This window comes from Pan paniscus, chromosome 14 (genome assembly GCF_029289425.2).
Source record: "Pan paniscus chromosome 14, NHGRI_mPanPan1-v2.0_pri, whole genome shotgun sequence".
Classification (NCBI taxonomy): domain Eukaryota; kingdom Metazoa; phylum Chordata; class Mammalia; order Primates; family Hominidae; genus Pan; species Pan paniscus.
Genome location: NC_073263.2, coordinates 82964613 through 82985076, shown reverse-complemented (window position 1 = coordinate 82985076; position 20464 = coordinate 82964613).

Here is a 20464-nt window from a genome sequence, read left to right as displayed (position 1 = left end):
TAAAAATTAGATATTTGATATTAGAATAGAATACTATTGACGCAAAAGTATTAACTATAAATAATCACATTCTTTCCCTTCTTAAAATTCAGGCCAGGGCAGAAACATTTTTCTGAAGATTGAGAATTACATATTCTGATTATAACTTTTTGTCAATGATTTCTTAATATGCACTTGTTATTTGCATGGATAACATCTTTCTTGCTTTCCCTTTCCAGGGCAAATGGAAGCAGAGAGACAGAATGATGAAAATAGCCACTAAGTGTGTTTCCTGACCAAGTTTGTTTGACAGTAGTTACCAAACTTTACCATGGGTCAATTTAAAAATAAATAGCCTTTCGCTGTAGCTTAAAGCAAGCAAGAAAGAGTCAGCCATACAAAATAAGTTGGGGAAAAGGCATTTATGCCTAAGAGCAAAAAACAAAATGAGTCATATTTATTTTCCCTTTCCACTTGTCCCATTGTTAAATGCTAATTTCTGTTCTTGGAATCAGTCCTAGAGAAGAGAAAGGAAAAGAACATTGCACCTTAATAGAAAAAAAAAAACTGCTTTTAGATTAGAACAATCATGTGTGGGGATCATGTGTATGTGTGTAATGTGTATACACAAAGCATGTGTGTGTATATGTGTATATCCTTAAGCTGCTTAATATCTTTCTTCTTGCCTCCTGCAGTGAAATGGATTGATATTTTAAAGGTCAAAAGAAATCTTCAATTGTTCAATTGTTGGCTTGTTGAAAGGAAAAAAAAAGCAAACTAAGATTGACAATTCTGTAGTAACTGAAGATATTTCTCTTATTGACTCCTCTCTATTAGCATACTAGGAAAGAATACATGTTATTTGATCTGTTTGAAATGAACTCCTTTTGTTTATTTGAAACATAGCTACCAAATGACCAGCCAACGCATGCAATATGTCTACACTTTTATGTTTTCATTAACATAATAAAACAAATCATAGATCAATAGAATATTTTTGAATGCATAAAATACACCAGCAATAATTTTCTATGGCAATTGGTATTTGTGATCATGCTACATTAAAGAAAATTCATTGTGACTCTTCATTTTGCTTAATCTAAATCTTTTATTATCTGTTTACATTTTTAGGGAATACAATGGTTCTATGATTGGTCAACTACTTTGGATTACAGAAAATGTAAAGGTAGTGTCAGATTATCTGTCCCAAAATACACAAGGACATATATAGTTGTCCCCCAGTATGTGGGGAATTGGTTTCAAGTTTGTCTGCCTGCCTATTACCAACTCTTGCTCCACATACAGTATAAACATCCCACGAATACTGTATTTTCCAGCCATCCATTGGTGGTGGATACAGGATGCACAGGTATGGATTGTATTTACTGAAAAAAATTGCCATATAAGTAAACCAGCACAGTTCAAGCCTACATTGCTCCAGAATCAACTGTACACACATAAAAAAGGTGCATGCAATTTCAAAGATTTCACAGAATTCTTGAGAATCATGCATGGATCCTGAACTTCCAGCTACTTTAATTTTTTTAATTATCATTTTTAAATTGAAAAAAGATATTTTTAAAAATTATCAAAACTAGCTCTGAAGTAGAGGTATTATCTTCTGTCTTTTAGAATGTCTACACGTATGTAGAAAAAAAATTCCAGTAATGATGAATAACCACTGGATAGTAGTTATAGAATAGACATATATATGTCTATATATTTTTATCAGTAATAGCAAACAACTAATTCTTTCACTGACTTGCCAGAAATGTGACCTTTTGAAAGGAGATTCTGTAACTTACTTTGAACTTACATTTTAATTCCCATTTATTGTGACTCTTCATTCTCTCCATTACGAAATACAAATATCCTCCTACTGAGACTCAGTTTAGTTTTACCTTTAGAGCAAATTAATATAGAAATTAGACTGATTTGCATACATTAAGGTGCAAAGCAAAGAGATTCAACCTTTAATATTAAAATTTACTTTGTGGTGATTTGAAAACAATTGAACTATGTTCTCCTCCGCAGGCTTAAGTGGAATTGCGTTGTAATTGAATAAATTCTATATGCTCTATTACATCACCTAAGTGTTATCTCCTTTGGCTTTTTTTCTTCCCTCACCTTTGCATTAGCTAGTTTCATTCCCTCTACCATAGCCCGTTTTATAAGTCTTATCTTTTTTTTTCTTCTTTTTTTTTGAGACGGAGTCTCGCTCTGTCGCCCAGGCTGGAGTGCAGTGGTGTGATCTCGGCTCACTGCAAGCTCCGCCTACCAGGTTCACGCCATTCTCCTGCCTCAGCCTCCCAAGTAGCTGGGACTACAAGCGCCCGCCACCACGCCCAGCTAATTTTTTGTATTTTTAGTAGAGACTGGGTTTCACCGTGTTAGCCAGGATGGTCTTGATCTCCTGACCTCGTGATCCACCTGCCTCGGTCTCTATAAGCCTTATCTTTTTGAAAGAAGAAGATATAAATACGAAGTAGTGAGATATATATACCATTACAAAAAAAGCAAGAAAAACAGGGTTTAGGAATCAAAACATGCATGAGTTGAGTGTTTTGACAAAATTGGCAACTTTTAGAATAAAATGCTCCTTCACATACATATGAATGAAAAGTGATGAAAAAAATAATTCAGTTGCCTGTGGGTTTGTCTGTTACATCTGTAAACAAAAATGTTACTGGGCAAATTTCAAAATTACAGTTTCCTAATATTTATTGCTTATTTAATATTTTAAGGTTGCCAAACCCCAAAGGGCTAATTTTCACTGTGTTTTATTCATTATTAGAGCAGCTGAAATAGAACAGTGATGCACTGAGTGAGAAATAGAACAGAAAAAAATGAGATGAACAACATTAAAAATATATGGATGCGTTTAATATAATATTATCTGGATTAAAATATACCAATAGCAATCACAAAAAATTCCAGTTACTTTTGTGCAAGATTTAACTCAAAATCTTTGAAGGTTTATTATTCAATCTTGCATTTAATTATTTATTCTAGGTGAATTTACTGAGCACTTGCTTTATGTTAGACTGTCATTCTATAAAAATCACGCTAATTAAAACATAGGGAAATATTTTTATCCTAATATTGCTACTTATACATTGTTAACAATTAATGAATTTAAAATATAGGCCTTGAATAAACTTTATCTTAGCCTAGTTCTATGCATTAATTTGAAGGACAGTATAATTATTTTTCAATACTTTTAGTATTCTCAAGGGTTTTTATATAAAACATCAAATTCTCCTTCTCTCCCTCACACACACACATAAGCATACTTTGTTTCCCCAACTAGACATCCCACAATATTATTGTTATTATTGTTATTATTATTGAGACAGAGTTTCGCTCTACTTGCCAGGGTGGAGTGCAATGGCGTGATCTCGGCTCACTGCAACCTCTGTCTCCTGGGTTCAAGCGAGTCTCCTGCCTCAGCCCCCCGAGTAACTGGGATTACAGGCATGTGCTACCATGCCCAGCTAATTCTGTATTTTTAGTAAAGATGGGGCTTCACAATGTTGGTTGGACTGGTCTCGAACTCCTGACCTTGTGATCCGACTGCCTCCGCCTCCCAAAGTGCCGGGATTATAGGCCTGAGCCACCACGCCCGGCCCCTACAATAATATTAATTTATGCTTTTAAGGGTTTTGTGGGTTATTGGTGATTTTTTCTTCTTTCATTACCTTTAATATTTTCTTTTATTTTTAAAATTTATCTTTTCCTTGCTTCTTGAAATGAAGACTTAATTTATTTTCAGTTTTGTTTGTTTGCTTGCTTGTTTTTTGTTTGTTTTTTTAGAGACGGAGTCTCGCTCTGTCGCCCCGGCTGGAGTGCGGTGGCACGATCTCGGCTCACTGCAAGCTCCGCCTCCTGGGTTCACACCATTCTCCTGCCTCAGCCTCCCGAGTAGCTGGGACTACAGGCGCCCACCACCACGCCCAGCTAATCTTTTGTATTTTTAGTAGATACGGGGTTTCACTGTGTTAGCCAGGATGGTCTCGATCTGCCAGGATGACCTAGTGATCCGCCCACCTTGGCCTCCCAAAGTGCTGGGATTACAGGCGTTTGCCACCGCACATGGACGTTTTCAGTATTTTTTAAATGTGCACTTTAAGGTTATAGGTATTTCCTAAATAACACTTTCTTTGCATCTCAGAAGTTTTTAAATTTGTGTTGATTTCAACTATAAATGTTACTAGGCAGTGCACTCACCCTAGGTTATTAGTCTTACTTGGAGAAAGAACGCTGCTAACGAATTAATTTAGCTTAAAAGAGAATTTATTGAAGGAAAATACAGAGCAGAGAGTTTATTTAGAGAGACAGTACACTCTGAAAGATGAGGCAGAGCAGGTTACTGCAAGGGAGTGATCCAGCAGCAGTCTGAAAGCTCTGCGTTGGGTTTTTATGAAGCTGGATTTTTTCTTGAAGTTCCTACCCATCAATGTCTGAAGTCTCCGCCATTTTTCTTTGTCTGGTTTTCCCGCTCCTATTTTTTAAGTCCTCTCCTTTCCCACCCCAGGCTTGTGGGACCCTCCCTTCCTATTAGTTGGTGCACATGCATGGGCCTGGTGTTGGATATAAATTTTACTTAATGGTTGCATTGCTCATTACCGCACCCTGCCCCCAGGAAGGTTGTACAGGGGTTGTGCTTGTGCCTGTGTATCTCTTAGGCATTTCTTCTTTGCCTTCTTCCCCTTACAACATGCATCTAGCTACATTCTGACAGGTTAACTGCAGAGTGAATGATTACTTGGCATCTTAATGGGCGTTCTTTCTGCCTAGAAATTTCCCCTCCTCCTTGCCCATATCTAACATGCAGGTTTCAGGTGGTCCCTGGAGGTCCAGACCTCCCTTTTCTCAGGGCTCCCCCTCCTCCTCATGTCTAGCTATCTGCCTGCCCTAACACAAGTATGTTATACGTTTCACCATGACTCCATCTTTAACTCATGAGTTACTTGGAAGACATGATTTTCCTTTTTATACATTTGTGTTTTATAATGTACAACATAATACTGGTATGAAGCAGGAAAAATGAATAAATTATAGGTAGATGCATAGACATGGATAAACCTCACAATGTAATATAGAATTAAAAGGCAAGCAATGGAAGAGTACGTGAGAATGATGCCACTAGTATTAGTTAGGGTATAGTCCATGCTCCTGTAACAAAGATACTCAAAGTGACAATGGCTCAAAAGAAATTTATTTGTCTCTCACTAGTAGTGCAGAGAACGAAGCCGAATCTTGAGGTTTTCCTTCTAGATTGCTATGCAACTGTTGGATGCAGAGAACAATACTCCGAAGTATGGAGTTTGGCATGCTTAGTACTTTGAATTAAAAGAAATCACGAGGTCCAAAAAGCAGCCTAACTTTCTACCCTTCTCTTGTTTCTCCTTACCCCCTAGTACGGGGAGGGACTGTCTCTGTGAGACAGCCACATGCCTAGGCAGATAAAAAGGGATCCCTAGAGAATCTCCAACCTGCCCCACAAGTGTTTACAACAGATGTTTTTGTGCAGATGAGAGAAGCTTCCCAGGGCTGGTCTGGGCATTTCACCCAGCGGCCTGGAGCCAGAAACAGGCACTGGCGGAAGTGGGTGGAGCTATGGAGAATTTGAGTCTTACACAGGGGAGGAGCCTGCTGTCTTCAGCTCATGTATGCGTCCTGGAATCAATCTGTGAGATGGCGGCCTGTTAGCAGGAACCCCCTTGCTTTGCTGATAGTTCTTTTTTTCTTTTCTTTTCTTTTCACCCAATACATTCCATTCAATGTGTATGTGTGCCTAATTTTTCCTGGTTGTGTGACAAGAACCCAGTTTTAGTAGAACTAAGGAGCAAAATTCTGCAACATCTGGAATTTCCTTATTGGACTAAGGAAACATGTTCAAAAGAAATGCAATTGCGTTAAGATGCACCACCCACCCTCCCAACCCAGGAATCTCATCAAATAACCAGGCAAGATTAGCCACTAAAAAAGGAAAATGGCAGGGTTTGCTTCAGTGTTTGTTGTTTTGTTCACCAACCTGATTTTTGCCAGCACCTTTGTGTGTCAGTGGCTCCAAACTGTGAAAGTACTCCAAGATAAAAAGAAGCAGCTGCCTCTATTTTCTTTACTGCCTTCTATATATCTCTGAATTCCTTTTTGTAAATTTGTTTGGTTCTGTGCACAGGAGTCCCACAAAAATATTAGAGTCAAAGAAGGGCCAGATGAAGAAAGTCTATATCACATCCTGAGCTATAGAAAGAAACAGGGGCTTGAGGCTCCTGAGAGGTGGTAGAGTCAAATTATCGGAGCGTGAGGAGAAGAAATGTATGGTGAACAAAGGTTGCCTTGTTATGCAGACAAAATTCTCTTAGGTAATAAAAGTTGTCTGGGAGCAGCTCGCTTCCTGTTACAGATATCCTTACTAAAAAAAAAAAAAAAAAAAAAAAAAAAAAAAAAAAAATCCCGTATGGATATAAATCTTCTTTACGAAAGGGAACTTTATTTTAGGCAGTTGAGTGGAAGATGAAGAACTATTTCTGTGTTGGTTGAGTGCAATTTGTTTTTATTCAAAATAATCAAGATGCCAGGATGGTATATATCGGAGTGATATATCCTAAATCTCTTTAAAATCATTTATCAAAATGATATTGTACAAGGCTTAGTAAATGTAACATGATAATGTAACATTCAAGGAAATTTGTGAATAAGAGATCCAGCTCAGCATTTAACCAAGTCTCTTAAGTGTGGTCCTCACATTGGAAGAATGCCTATGCACGCTTAAGTTTATTGCTAGAGTTTTATTTGTTTGTTTTTTTTCTTGTGATTGTGTGATTTATTTGGAATATGGTTGACAGTGATGTTTTGTTGTTATTTGGAGACCTGTCCTTATTTTTCTTGGTAATAAAGAATAATATTTCAAGGCCCAATTGTTTGCATGACATCATTGAATTTTATTGCTTAATATAGCACCTTCAGAGGGTATAAATTTCTCTGTTTTATTTAACCCCATTATTAACTGTTTGGTCTGAACTTTAAAAAAAATTCAGTCTGTAGGTTGAGAAATAATGACATGATGTGATTTGAACATGCCTACTTTCTAAGGAAGCACACAGCTTTGATATTTTTTTCACCTTAGATTGTTTATGTCTGAGTTATGAAAAGAGAGTTCTCATGGCTACATTTCTCAGGAACCAGAGGAGCTTGAGGAAGTTGGAGGGACTCTGCTCTGAGCCCTGCTGTCAAGAAAGGGCACAGCAGAGTTTGTTTTGGTGTTGTGTTTGTTCACTGTCCTTCTGATCTTTGTCAGCACCTCTGTGTGTCAGTGGCTTCAGAGTGTGAAAGTACACCAGGATATAAACAAGCAGCTGCCTCTGTTTTATTTACTGCCTTCTATATATATCTGAATTCCTTTTTGTAAAAGTTTGTTCGGTTTTGTGATGGCTTATCCTGAGAGAACAGATCCACAGGGCCTACACTTTATCAGCCTCCTACACTTCATAATCTGACTTTCTTGAATTTCCCAAAATACCTAGGAAATTTAGCATTCTGCTGTCAAAACCACTCTTAAAACATACCTGCAAGTAAATTCCTTTCCCTTCCTCCCTTCCTCCCTTCCTTCCCTGCTTCCTTCCTTCCTTCCCTGCTGATTTATAGGATTTATGATTCTTATTTTTGTAACTTTAATACTTATGAATGTTTTCTCTTTTTTCTATCTATGGCATCTCTCGGCCTACCTTACTGAAGAACAAATATTTATTTATATGAGAAAAGAATTTCGAAAGCAAAGGACTATATATATTTAACGTTTAACAAACTCAAACAAGTTAACTGTTTAGGATAGAATTCTGAAATTAGTGGTTTCCCTGCTTATGAATCATCATCTCAATATTACTCTTATGTCCACAAGATTCTACAGGGGAAGAAAGAGTAAATCCCATATATTCTTAGTTGAAACACATCCCTGTTACAAAAAACAGATTAACAGATTAACAAGAGAAGAACAAACAGAAGTTCATTAACATGCAGATTTCATATATAAATGGAACACACCCAGGAAATGAAAAATTCTCAAAGAGGTGAGTTTGAATTTGAGTTTATATAGCATCTTCAACAAAAACAGTACATTTTTAGAGAAGTGACAAGACATAGAAAAAGGGCTTTGAGTCTCTAGAGGCTGCAACTTGTGGAAAGGCAAATAATTGGCAGATAAATGTTAGCAAAGCCTGTTAATATAGATTCCTCTGACCCTCTCCAGGCTGATAAAGCTCTAAAGTTGCCTTCAGTAATTAGCCTTTGTTCTCTGTGGTAGTAGGTGAGTGGGCACAGAATACCTTTTGTCTTTGTAAGTCTATGTCCTGCTTTTAGGCAAATAGAGGGAGGGCAGAGAACTTTTCTGTCTCTGTTACTTTTTAATTGTCTTCAGCTCAACAACTCTTCATATTTTAGTGCAGCCTATTATGTGATCTCACAATTTTTATTTATATATAACACCACTTAAGGAATGTGACTATAAAAATTCTAACATTATTTGTTGATAATGATTAAACTTACACTCTGGAATGACAACCTTAAGGAGTTTACAGTATAAACCAAGCTTAAGGAGTTGACAATATAGCCAGTTAGAATGGCTATTACTAAAAAGACAAAAAGTAACAGATGCTGGCAAGGATGACAGATAAAAGGGAAATTTTAAACTGCTAGTGGGAATGTAAACTAATACAGTCACTATGGAAAACAGTATAGAGATTTCTCCAAAAATTACAAATAGAACTACCAGGCAATTCATCAATCCCACTACCAGATATTTATCTAAAGGAAAAGAAATCAGTATATCAAAGGGATACCTTCCTCCTGCACCCATGTTTATTGCAGCACTATTTACAATAGCAAAGATATGAAATCCACCTAAATGTCCATCAACAGATGAATGGATAAAGAAAACATTATATATCTACACAATGGAATACTATTTAGCCATAAAAAAGAGTGAAATCATGTCATTTGCAGCAACATGGGTGGAACTGGAAGTCATTATGCTAAATGAAATAAGCCAGGTATAGAAAGAAAAATATTGCATGTTCTCAATCATATGTGGGAGCCAAAGAGTTTGATCTCGTGGAGGTAGAAAATAGAATGATAAGTACTGGAGGGTAGGTAGGGTGTGGGGGCCAGGAATGGAGACACGATGGCTAATGGGTAAAAATATACAATTCGACAGAGGGAATAAGTTCTAATGTTTGATAGCAGTGTAGGATGACTATAGTTGACAAAAATGTATTGTCTATTTCAAAATAGCTAGAAGAGACAACTTGAAGTATCCTTAACACATAGAAACAATAAATACCTGAGGTGATAGATACGCTGAACACCCAGATCTGATCATTACACATTTTATGCATGTCACAAAATATCACATGTACATCATAAGTATGCACAAATATTATATATGTATAAAAAACAAAATGAAAATTGTTTATTAAAATTTAAGCATGTGAAATATATAAAATAAATAAAATTAAAAGATATAAAATATAGGTCAGGCATAGTGGCTCACGCTTGTAATCCCAGCACTTTGGCAGGCCGAGGTGGGCAGATCACTTGAGGTCAGGAGTTCAAAACTAGCCTGGCCAACATGGTGAAACCCTATCTCTACTAAAAATATAAAAATTAGCCAGGTGTGGTAGCAGGCGCCCGTAATCCTATCTACTCAGGAGGCTGAGGCAGGAGAATCGCTTGAACCCGCCAGGTGGAGGTTGCAGTGAGGTGAGATCCCGCCACTGCACTCCAGCCTGGGGAACAGAGCAAGACTCTGAATCAAAAATAAATAAATAAATAAAGATATAAAATATATAAAACTATAAATTATTCAAATAGAGGTTTGGCATAATTTTCTAATAATAATATGAGAGAAAATTAGTCATGTTAACATTATTCTTAGTTGGTTGTGTGGATATCTGAAAGAATCCAATTTTTATACTGACCTATACTGAAACATAGAAATGGTACCTGACTGGCCAGGCGCAGTGGCTCATGCCTGTAATCCCAGCACTTTGGGAGGCCAAGGCAGGCAGATCTCGAGGTCAGGAGATCGAGACCATCCTGTCTAACATGGTGAAACCCTGTCTCTACTAAAAATACAAAAAAATTAGCTGGGCGTGGTGGCGGGCACCTGTAGTCCCAGCTACTCAGGAGACTGAGGCAGGTGAATGGCGTGAACCCGGGAGGTGGAGCTTGCAGTTAGCCTTCATTGTGCCACTGCACTCCAGCCTGGGCAATAGAGCAAGACTTCGTTGCAAAAAAAAAAAAAAAAAAAAAGAAATGGTACCTGACTAAATAAATTATAGCAGTTTTGTCTTTCAAATTTTTCTTTCTAAATTGTACCTTAAGAAGTTTCACATATTTGATCCTCATATCAAAAGTAAAGAATTTTGAAGTTTGCAGATTGAGTTGAAATAATTTTTAAGAGAGGAATGGGGGATATTTCTAATAATATTTAAAGAATAAAAAGTACTTTGTTTTCCTAATTTATTGCAAGGTGCATAACTGAGACTCCTATAACAAAAGAGATTGACAAGTAAAAAGCAAGACCCAAAGACCTGCAGAAAGTGTATTTTTCTTCTTTGATTTAATGAAAAGCAGACATTCATGTAGAAATATAACTGAACCAAAAAAGGGAGTAATTGTTACCTGAAGGTAATACACTGGGGAAACTGTTCAGATTCTTCTTGGCCTCCAGGTATAGTACAGGATTTCTCTGGAATGAGGATCTTACGACCTAGTTTCAGGCAAGGTAGGTCAGAGAATTTCTTTATGAGCATCCTTCAGGGGAGAAATATGGGAAAAGGTCAGAGTGACCTTGCTGCTGTGGTTTTCTCAGCTGTCAAGATGCCGTATTTTGGTGTATAGTGTTCTGAGGCCAGACACCATCCACTACAATAGTGGCATGGAACAAGCCAATGTGAGCATTCCTGTAATCAACTGGGGAGCAAAGAGTGAGGAAGAAGAAGGTTTACCTTAAACCTGAAATTCAAGAAGGCAAGAGACTATTTGTAAATTTTAGAAACATAATTAGTGATTTAATGGTCTGTTCAAAATTGTAAATTCTTTTTTGAGACTGCGTCTTGCTCTGTTCCCAGGCTGGATTGCAGTAGTGTGATCTCAGCTCACTGCAACTTCTGCCTCCCTAGTTCAAGGGATTCTCCTGCCTCAGCCTCCCAAGTAGCTGGGACTACAGGCACGTGCCACTATGCCCAGCTAATTTTTGTATTTTTTGTAGAAACAGGATTTCACCATGTTGGCCAGGATGGTCTCAATCTCTTGACCTTGTGATCCGCCCACCTCGGCCTCCTCCCAAAGAGCTGGGATTACAGACGTGAGCCACCATGCCCGGCCCAAAATTTCAAATTCTAAAATATTTTTTAACTCAAACATCATTTTAAATATCCAGCTCATATGGAACAGAATCTTATAGCATCACTAAATTGTAATTTATTCCAATTAAGATTTTTCAGCCAAATTCAAAAATTAGAACAATAGTCAAGTACTTTGTCACTTATGGGTAAATACCTACTTTTTTCAGAACTTTCTTTGACGATCTTATCCCATTTCATTCTTTGGCATTGCTTATCTTCTGGCTGAAGTGCGTCATCCATTTTATTCCCTAGCATTGTGATCTATCTTCACTTTACTCATTGCTACAAGACTGATTGGAAGATTCCTTTTAGAATATATGCCCATACTAGGATAAAAAATAACACTGTAGTCGCCTTTGGTTCTTTACACTTCCTCCTCTAAAACTTCCCTAGCTCAAAATTCCAGTGCTCTCAGACTTAGGAGTTCAATAATTTTGAGTTCCTAAGGATTTTTGGTGTTTTTTGTTTGTGTTACCAAACCAGGCTCATTTATCCAATGTGTAGCAAGGCAATCACTGAGACATCAAGATTTGCAGCAAAGCAAGGATTTATTTATGAGGCACCCAAGTGAGGAGATGGGAAAGCAATTCTCAAATCCACCTCATTTATGGGTCATAAGCAGGAGTATTTTAGCGACTGGACTGAGGGGTTGGGGATTGGGTTATGAGGAGCCATCTGTTGATTGGCTAGGATGGAGGAAACTCCAGGGACCATGGATTAAGTACCAGAGTGCAACTATCTGGGTCACCTTTCACTTCAGAAACAGATCCACAAGAACATGGTCCTAGTCATTGAGGGTCTTTTGCTTTTGTTTTTGTTTTTGCTTTTATTTGGTTCCAGGGGTGGAGTTTTGACTTCTTTTTAACATCAAAAAGTCAACCATTTGACACTAATGCAAACTTACTTGAAGGGTTGGTGGTCTCAACTGGTTTGAGCTAGGTTCAAGACTGAGTCTTCATTTCCTGATAAACAACTTAGACAACATCTTTTGATCCATCATAGTGAGATGTTATCTATAGGAACATTGCAGAAACTATCCTGAGGCTATGTGACATTTACAAATAAGCAGCACAGCTATCAATGGTTAAACAAACAGCTAAAGGTTATAGTTAATAACTGCCTAGAGAAATGTCAATTACTCACTTCCTAATCATTAATGGCTATCTGGGCACTGGTTTCATTTGTCTTAAATTAGAGATTCATGAGTCTGTCAGGTTACACACTGGCCCATCAGTCCAGGCACTTCATTCAACATTCCCTCTTGCTTCGCTACTCTTTACCTCCCACGTAAAATCACATCAAGCTATGCATGGATAGTCCCAAATAAAAAAGGCACATGTAACACCATTCTCTCTTATTCTGACTCCACATCAAGTTAACTAGGTTGTAATATCTTAGTCTTCTACTCAAGTCCTAGGTAGAGAAAATGAGGCACTATACACTCTATGTATTTCCCTTTTGGAATCTCTTCATGTTCTACTTAAAGGATATCAGTAATTTTGAATTTAGTGGTATGCAATTATAATAATAAATAGTTTGGTATATATTGACCTAAAAACCTGCATCCTTATTTTGAAAAGAAAAGACAATATACACAAGAATTGACTATGGATCAAATGGCTATTATTTAATAAAAATTCTTACATAGAGATATTTTGAAATCATTTTTGTTGCACAGGTATGCCATATTTCAATTTTAAATGAATTGCTAGATCCTGATTTTAAAAGATAACTCTGTTCTGAGTCATGCCAAAACCCTTTCACAAATTTTCAAACAGAATTTAAAATGAAAAGAGAATCATTAAAAACACATGGATGTGATAAGAAGGAACTTGGGACAAGACCATTAGTGTCTGTTCAGTTCCTTAGGAAAGAAGATGAAAGATAACTATAATGTCAAGATACATCATGTTTACCCTAAAAATATGGAGCAGGCTATTCATGTGAAATATATTCCATTAATTTTAGGAAACCTTGAGCAACAAAATTATTTAAGGTAATGACTACATGAATTTTCATGAATAGGAGTCTAGTTGAAATTTATCATCATATCTTTGTTAATGATTATTTTTACAAGAAAAAATCCAAATGATTGCACAAGCAGTACAGTCCTAACTTGCACAAAAAATGACTAAATCAAGAACGTAATCCCAGACTGGAAAGTTTATATATGTTACTTTACTTAAACACTGAAATTACACTAAATGTAATTTCCTGATTCTAGTATTCATGAAATTTTATTTTAAATGTATATATTTTGATATTGAAATAATGTAACTTTAACAAAAGAAGCTAATCTATATGAAACATTATAAAGTATGACAAGGATTAAATATGTTTATTAAATATGATTGATTTTTAGGTATCTGAATGAAATTTGAATATTGTGCACTTAAATTATTAATCTTTTGCAAGATTATTATTGACTATAATGTTTTTAAATTAAATCTTTAAACAAATATTTTAAAATGTCAGTTTAGTTTGAGAATCTTTCTCAACTCTTTTGGGTTCCATGCTTATATGGCATTCCCAAATGCTGCTAATATTAAATGTCTTATTATTCTTCAACTTATTGTTAGCTATATACTTGGTTTATTTATCATCTACCAACAGATTATAAAACTCTAAAATTCTATACTTATAATAGGTTCCAAACGAAGGTGAAATGATTATGTGGTCTTAATAACATTAATCAAAATGTCATTTTTAACAATTTAGGGTGAAACAAATGGCCGGTATTATGATGCATTAATAACAAATTTCCTAAAGAAGGGATTTATGTCCAATATAACAGAGCAAAAGTAACATAAGTTTTTTTCCTCTATGAGTAAGTGCAGGGTTGACTTAGGTATTAATACATGCAAACATTATAATCACTGAGCTAGAATTCTCCTGACGGGGGCCTCATTTGTCCCTTTCTCAATTGATTGTCACCTTAACATCCATTTTTAGGCAATCAAGGTAAGCTGTAATTTAGACTGAGGTCAAGAAACACTAAAATGAAATGGTAATATGTGACACAGATATTAAAATACTGGGTAAAGTCTTTTGTATTGTTTTTCTTTTCTAGTAGTAAATAAGATGGAAAACATTTCCAAACAAAGAAAACTATAAATCATACAAAAATTGGAAGCTAAGGCCAGTTATGGAGGCTCACACCAATAATCCAGTGCTTTGGGAGGCCAAGATGAGAGGATTGCTTCAGGTCGGGAGTTTGAGATCAGACTGGGCAACCTGGTGAGACCCCGTCTCTACAACAACAATAGCAACAACATTAGCTGGGTGTGGTGCAGTGCACCTGTAATCTTAGTTCTTCAGGTGGCTGAGCAGGAGGATCATATGAGCCCAGGAGTTCGAGGCTGCAGTAAGATATGATGAGGCCATTGTTGCACAGAAAGCTAGAGATTTTGAGCTGCAGAGTACTTGCTGAGTTAGCTTGGAACTAAATTGAGAAGGGTGTTGGCAGGCCTGCTAATAATTTTGGATTTTTGCTACAGAGAGTGAAGTTCCACAATAGAGTCCTAAGAAGAGAATTAACATTAATATATTTGATTGTTTCCCCCAAAAGTAATGGATGGACAGAGTAGAGAACAGACTGCTAGGGGGGAAAAATCCAGCTGTAATGAGATAATGAAGGTATAATTAAGGCAAATAACTGCAGATGGAAAAGCAGATTCTTTAGATATTTCTGTTTAATTTTTCTCCCAAGAAGGGTAAATGTTTTGTTTACAATATCTTTTAAAATGATCAGACATTGAATAATTTTCTATATTTGGGTATTTTAAAATCTTCAGTAAAATATGCCTTAATTATTTCATAGGTCAGTGTAACAGTGGTATCTAATTTATTTTGAATGAATTTATTTTTAACCTACAACTTGTTGGTTAACATAGGGAGAGTTCCTTCTATAAAAAAAAAAAAGAAGAAGGAGAAGGAGGAGAAAAAAAAAAAAGAAAAACAGAAAAAATGAAAGAAAAATGCCTTCTAATTAGCCCCTGAGGTAACTTCAGATTGCATATAACTTTTTAAAGGAAAATTATACTGCCATGTTTTCACCTCCTTTTTAATAATTCAAAAAAAAAAACAAAAATAGCTACGTAACATAGAAGGAAGTGCTATAGAAATTAAAATGAATTATATAGAATGTACAAAAAATAAATTCATTCAAAATAAATTGTAAATGAAGCAAAAAAAATTTATGGGACAAAGAAAACACATAATAAGATCATAGGTTGAAATAAAAATATATCAGAAATCATGTTGTATATAAACACACAAAAATCCAATTAAATATCTGTCTTTACTCTAAAATAAAATGAAGAAAATGCACTATATTCAGTTCAGAAGAAACTCTCCTTAAATATAAATCTCCAGGAGGTAACTTCATTGAAAAATATAGACCATGCCCACCCTTCAAAAAAGAAAGTTAATGTAGCAATTTAATAACAGATATAGTAGAGATTTTAATTCAAAAGGAAAACTATATAAAAAGGACGTTTCCTTTTGTTAAAAGAGCAAATCCATTTTTAAAAAATGTAAAGAGAATGTTTGCAAGCATGTTTGACTAACTTCAATTAAAAGAACAGAATAGAAATTCTCAAACAGTGGAAAAATTAAACTTCTGTTTTATTAAATCAAATTTTAACTGGGGGGCCATTGGACTGGGGCATCTGTAGCCCTGTAGTTTCTTCAGAAGCAAACTAAAGCTCAATGTAAATCATAAAACAGATTTAGACATTTTATCAATCAGAAACCATCTAGCAACCTTTCACATCAACTAGCCTCTAACTGGGAATTTCCACTGTAACAAATCAGATATATTTTCTTTGTCTTCCTTCCACATCAGCCTATGAAAGCTAGCTACCCATGTGCTGCAGCAGAACTCTCAGAACCTCTTCTGTTTCTGAGCGCTGCCCAATTCATAACAGTCTTTTTTTTTTTCTCAAATAAACTCTGAGAATTTATTATATCTAAAGCTTTTCTTTTGACAGTTATGATGGGAGAGGTGATCATCTGAAGTAGACCTTCAGTGATGACTAGGAGCAATGAGAAAATAGGTGTAGGTTCCCCTCTGAGCCTCTTGCACTGAACATTGGGAGGTCACCATTAATAGGTCCCTCTTAAATAAGAGCTCCATAATGTATGTTGAGTTCTCTGAGTTTATTTGAGCATTTTTATCTCAACTGGGTTCAGAAGTCATGGCAGAAACTAGACTGGTTCCAACAGAGAGGTCTCAGGTATTAGCATGGGTCAGACAAAAAACTGGACTGGGTTCAGTAGGAAGGTCCACTCTAGGTAAAGTTACAAAAAGAAAGGAAGTAATGAGTTCATCTGAATCCAAGACATCTGGGACTTCTACATCTCAGAACCTATCCTTTTCTAAAGAAATGCATAAACCATACCACAAATAATTTAGAATTTTGGTGGCTGCAATGGGGAGATTTTAACCTAAACAAAAATTGCTCATCTATGGGGCATATTGAAAAGAAAAAGGGATTTTGAGAGCCTCAAAAACAACGGGATGTATTTTTTACTGGCATGCAGAGGCTGCTAAAAGACTAAATGAGTCAAAATTTCATCTCCAAAAGACTCCTCAGAAAAGGCAAATGAAAATCTTAAGTAACTAGTGAGAAAAAATTATATGTTGACTAACTTAATTTCAACTGAACCTTCTTTCTTTCCCTCTATCCTCCTCCGTCTAATTACTCTGAATCTGCTAGCCTTTTCACTAAGTTATGTCAGCTGAAGAATGACAAGGTTTATAAACCTGGAAAGAAGAGCTTTATTTCTCATAAAGGGTGGAAGCCTGCAGGGTGGCCATTCTGACAAGCTGGGAGGCATAGTCTCCAGCCAGAAACCAGAAACGGACACTTGGAGGACTGTAAGAAAAATACCAGGATTTATGCAGAAAGGAGTGGCAAAATATACATATTCAAAAAGCTATGAAGGAATCATAAATAATTGTGAAAGGAGAAGCATGCATATACAATTAAACTTCATAACTCTCCATGGGACCCAGGTTCAACAGTGACGTTTTCGGCCTTCTGACATCAAAAGGTGAAGCAGAGGCCATGAAAACTCACTGCAACATCCTGTGTAGCCTGGAGGGAATACCGGTCGGTTGCTTATTCCAAATTGCAAAAGGGAGGGTCAGCTTCCAGTAGCTGGTTGAGAGAGTCTTTCTAAAGGGCTAGTTTCTGTTTAGCTCTTAGAGAAGAAAGCCTAATAATGGCAGTTAACAAGGGTGTAGGTATAATGAGATGTGTCCCATCTTGTATCCTGTCATGGACAGGAACTCAGTTTACAAGGCTTCTCAGGGGTCTTCTTGACCAAAAGGGGAGCATTCAGTCAGTTTGAAGAGCTTAGGATTTCATTTGAATTTTTCAGTTATCTTCCAAGTCTAGAAAACTAGATAAACGCCTTATAAAGTTAGTCCCTGAGATCAACTGGTTCTGCTCCTTTAACCACCTTTATTCCATGAACAAAACTTAGAGCCCAAAGCAATAGTGAAAGTTTTCTCTGTCCCAGGAGAAAACCCCCAGAAACTTGTCAATGGATTTAGACTTTTCATGGAAGCACATAACCCAGGACACCTTGATCTTTCCAAATTTATTCATGATACTGGAACTTGGTGAAGGCCATGAATGGATGGCTGAAGCCACATGGAAGGTACCTGAGAAAGATATCAAATATTCAAATACTGAGTCTTTCAGTAATGGACTGAAAAAAAAAAAAAAAAAACTAGGAAAATAGCAAGCCATAGCTTAGAAATCTATCCCTTGCCAAAATATTTCCTTCAAAAAATAACCTGACTAGGCTGGTATTCAATCTTTTAAACAGAAAAAGAATGAACCAGTTTACGACTTTAACGCAAGATTAGAAGTACTATTTGTAAAACATCCTGTTGTATCTATGCTGAGTTCAGGCACTTAAATGTTTTATCTGCACTTTCTGTTAATGAGCTCCACCCCACATTCAGTAATGTAGTTTTTTGTTTTTTTTTTTTTTTTTTGATCTTCTAAAGGTTTATTGAGTCTGGTGTTGATGTTGGTTTCTTTTTTTTTTTTTTTTTTTTATACTTTAAGTTTTAGGGTACATGTGCACATTGTGCAGGTTAGTTACATATGTATACATGTGCCATGCTGGTGCGCTGCACCCACTAACTCGTCATCTAGCATTAGGTATATCTCCCAATGCTATCCCTCCCCCCTCCCCCCTCCCCACCACAGTCCCCAGAGTATGATATTCCCCTTCCTGTGTCCATGTGATCTCATTGTTCAATTCCCACCTATGAGTGAGAATATGCGGTGTTTGGTTTTTTGTTCTTGCAATAGTTTACTGAGAATGATGGTTTCCAATTTCATCCATGTCCCTACAAAGGATATGAACTCATCATTTTTTATGGCTGCATAGTATTCCATGGTGTATATGTGCCACATTTTCTTAATCCAGTCTATCATTGTTGGACATTTGGGTTGGTTCCAAGTCTTTGCTATTGTGAATAATGCCGCAATAAACATACGTGTGCATGTGTCTTTATAGCAGCATGATTTATAGTCATTTGGGTATATACCCAGTAATGGGATGGCTGGGTCAAATGGTATTTCTAGTTCTAGATCCCTGAGGAATCACCACACTGACTTCCACAATGGTTGAACTAGTTTACAGTCCCACCAACAGTGTAAAAGTGTTCCTATTTCTCCACATCCTCTCCAGCACCTGTTGTTTCCTGACTTTTGAATGATTGCCATTCTAACTGGTGTGAGATGATATGTCATAGTGGTTTTGATTTGCATTTCTCTGATGGCCAGTGATGATGAGCATTTTTTCATGTGTTTTTTGGCTGCATAAATGTCTTCTTTTGAGAAGTGCCTGTTCATGTCCTTCGCCCACTTGAAGAATCAATATCGTGAAAATGGCCATACTGCCCAAGGTAATTTACAGATTCAATGCCATCCCCATCAAGCTACCAATGACTTTCTTCACAGAATTGGAAAAAACTACTTTAAAGTTCATATGGAACCAAAAGAGAGCCCGCATCGCCAAGTCAATCCTAAGCCAAAAGAACAAAGCTGGAGGCATCACACTACCTGACTTCAAACTATACTACAAGGCTACAGTAACCAAAACAGCATGGTACTGGTACCAAAACAGAAATATAGATCAATGGAACAGAACAGAGCCCTCAGAAATAACGCCGCTTACCTACAACTATCTGATCTTTGACAAACCTGAGAAAAACAAGCAATGGGGAAAGGATTCCCTATTTAATAAATGGTGCTGGGAAAACTGGCTAGCCATATGTAGAAAGCTGAAACTGGATCCCTTCCTTACACCTTATACAAAAATCAATTCAAGATGGATTAAAGATTTAAACGTCAGTAATGTAGTTTTAAAAAGTAAATAAACGACTGGAAAGCCTCTAATGTAGCCAAGTTAGTTGCCAAATATGCCTTTCTAGCATATAGACTATTTTTAGCTGGTTGTTTTGGGATACTTTAGTAAGAAAAATTAGTTCTAAGCTTGTCCATGCCTTATTAAATGGTATGCACCCAATTGGAAGTGATGAAGGATAGTAAGTTGTCTTTGAAATCCAAGCATGCTTCCTATTGTCATGCTGACATTTGAGTGTGATTCCTCAATTTCTTTTGAAATCCCCTGGTAAGTCTATGCTGTATTCAGTAACAGCACACCCCAGCATGTGCCAATAACTTTTGTGGCCACTCTTTTGTAGCACTGGTAGGGAGCAGTAGCAAGGAGCAGCCAGGTTGTATTATTTGTACTTACCCACTACTTAACAACACATTAAGCATGCAGTGATTTTGAACTATTGAACGAGACAATACAGAATTCCAAGAGAGAAATACTTGGCTCCTCATCAGTCAAAGATTGATCAATTTTTTTTTTGTTTATGAGGAAAATTAAATGAGATTTGATGACATTCACTCTTAATTTCAGCATTCATGGTTTTGCTGTTTGTTTTTATGTTCACTTTGCCAAATTATTCCACAACAAATTGTGAGTCTTTAAACTCTGTGTTTGGAAGCACTGTAGGCTGCCTCAGTTCGATATAT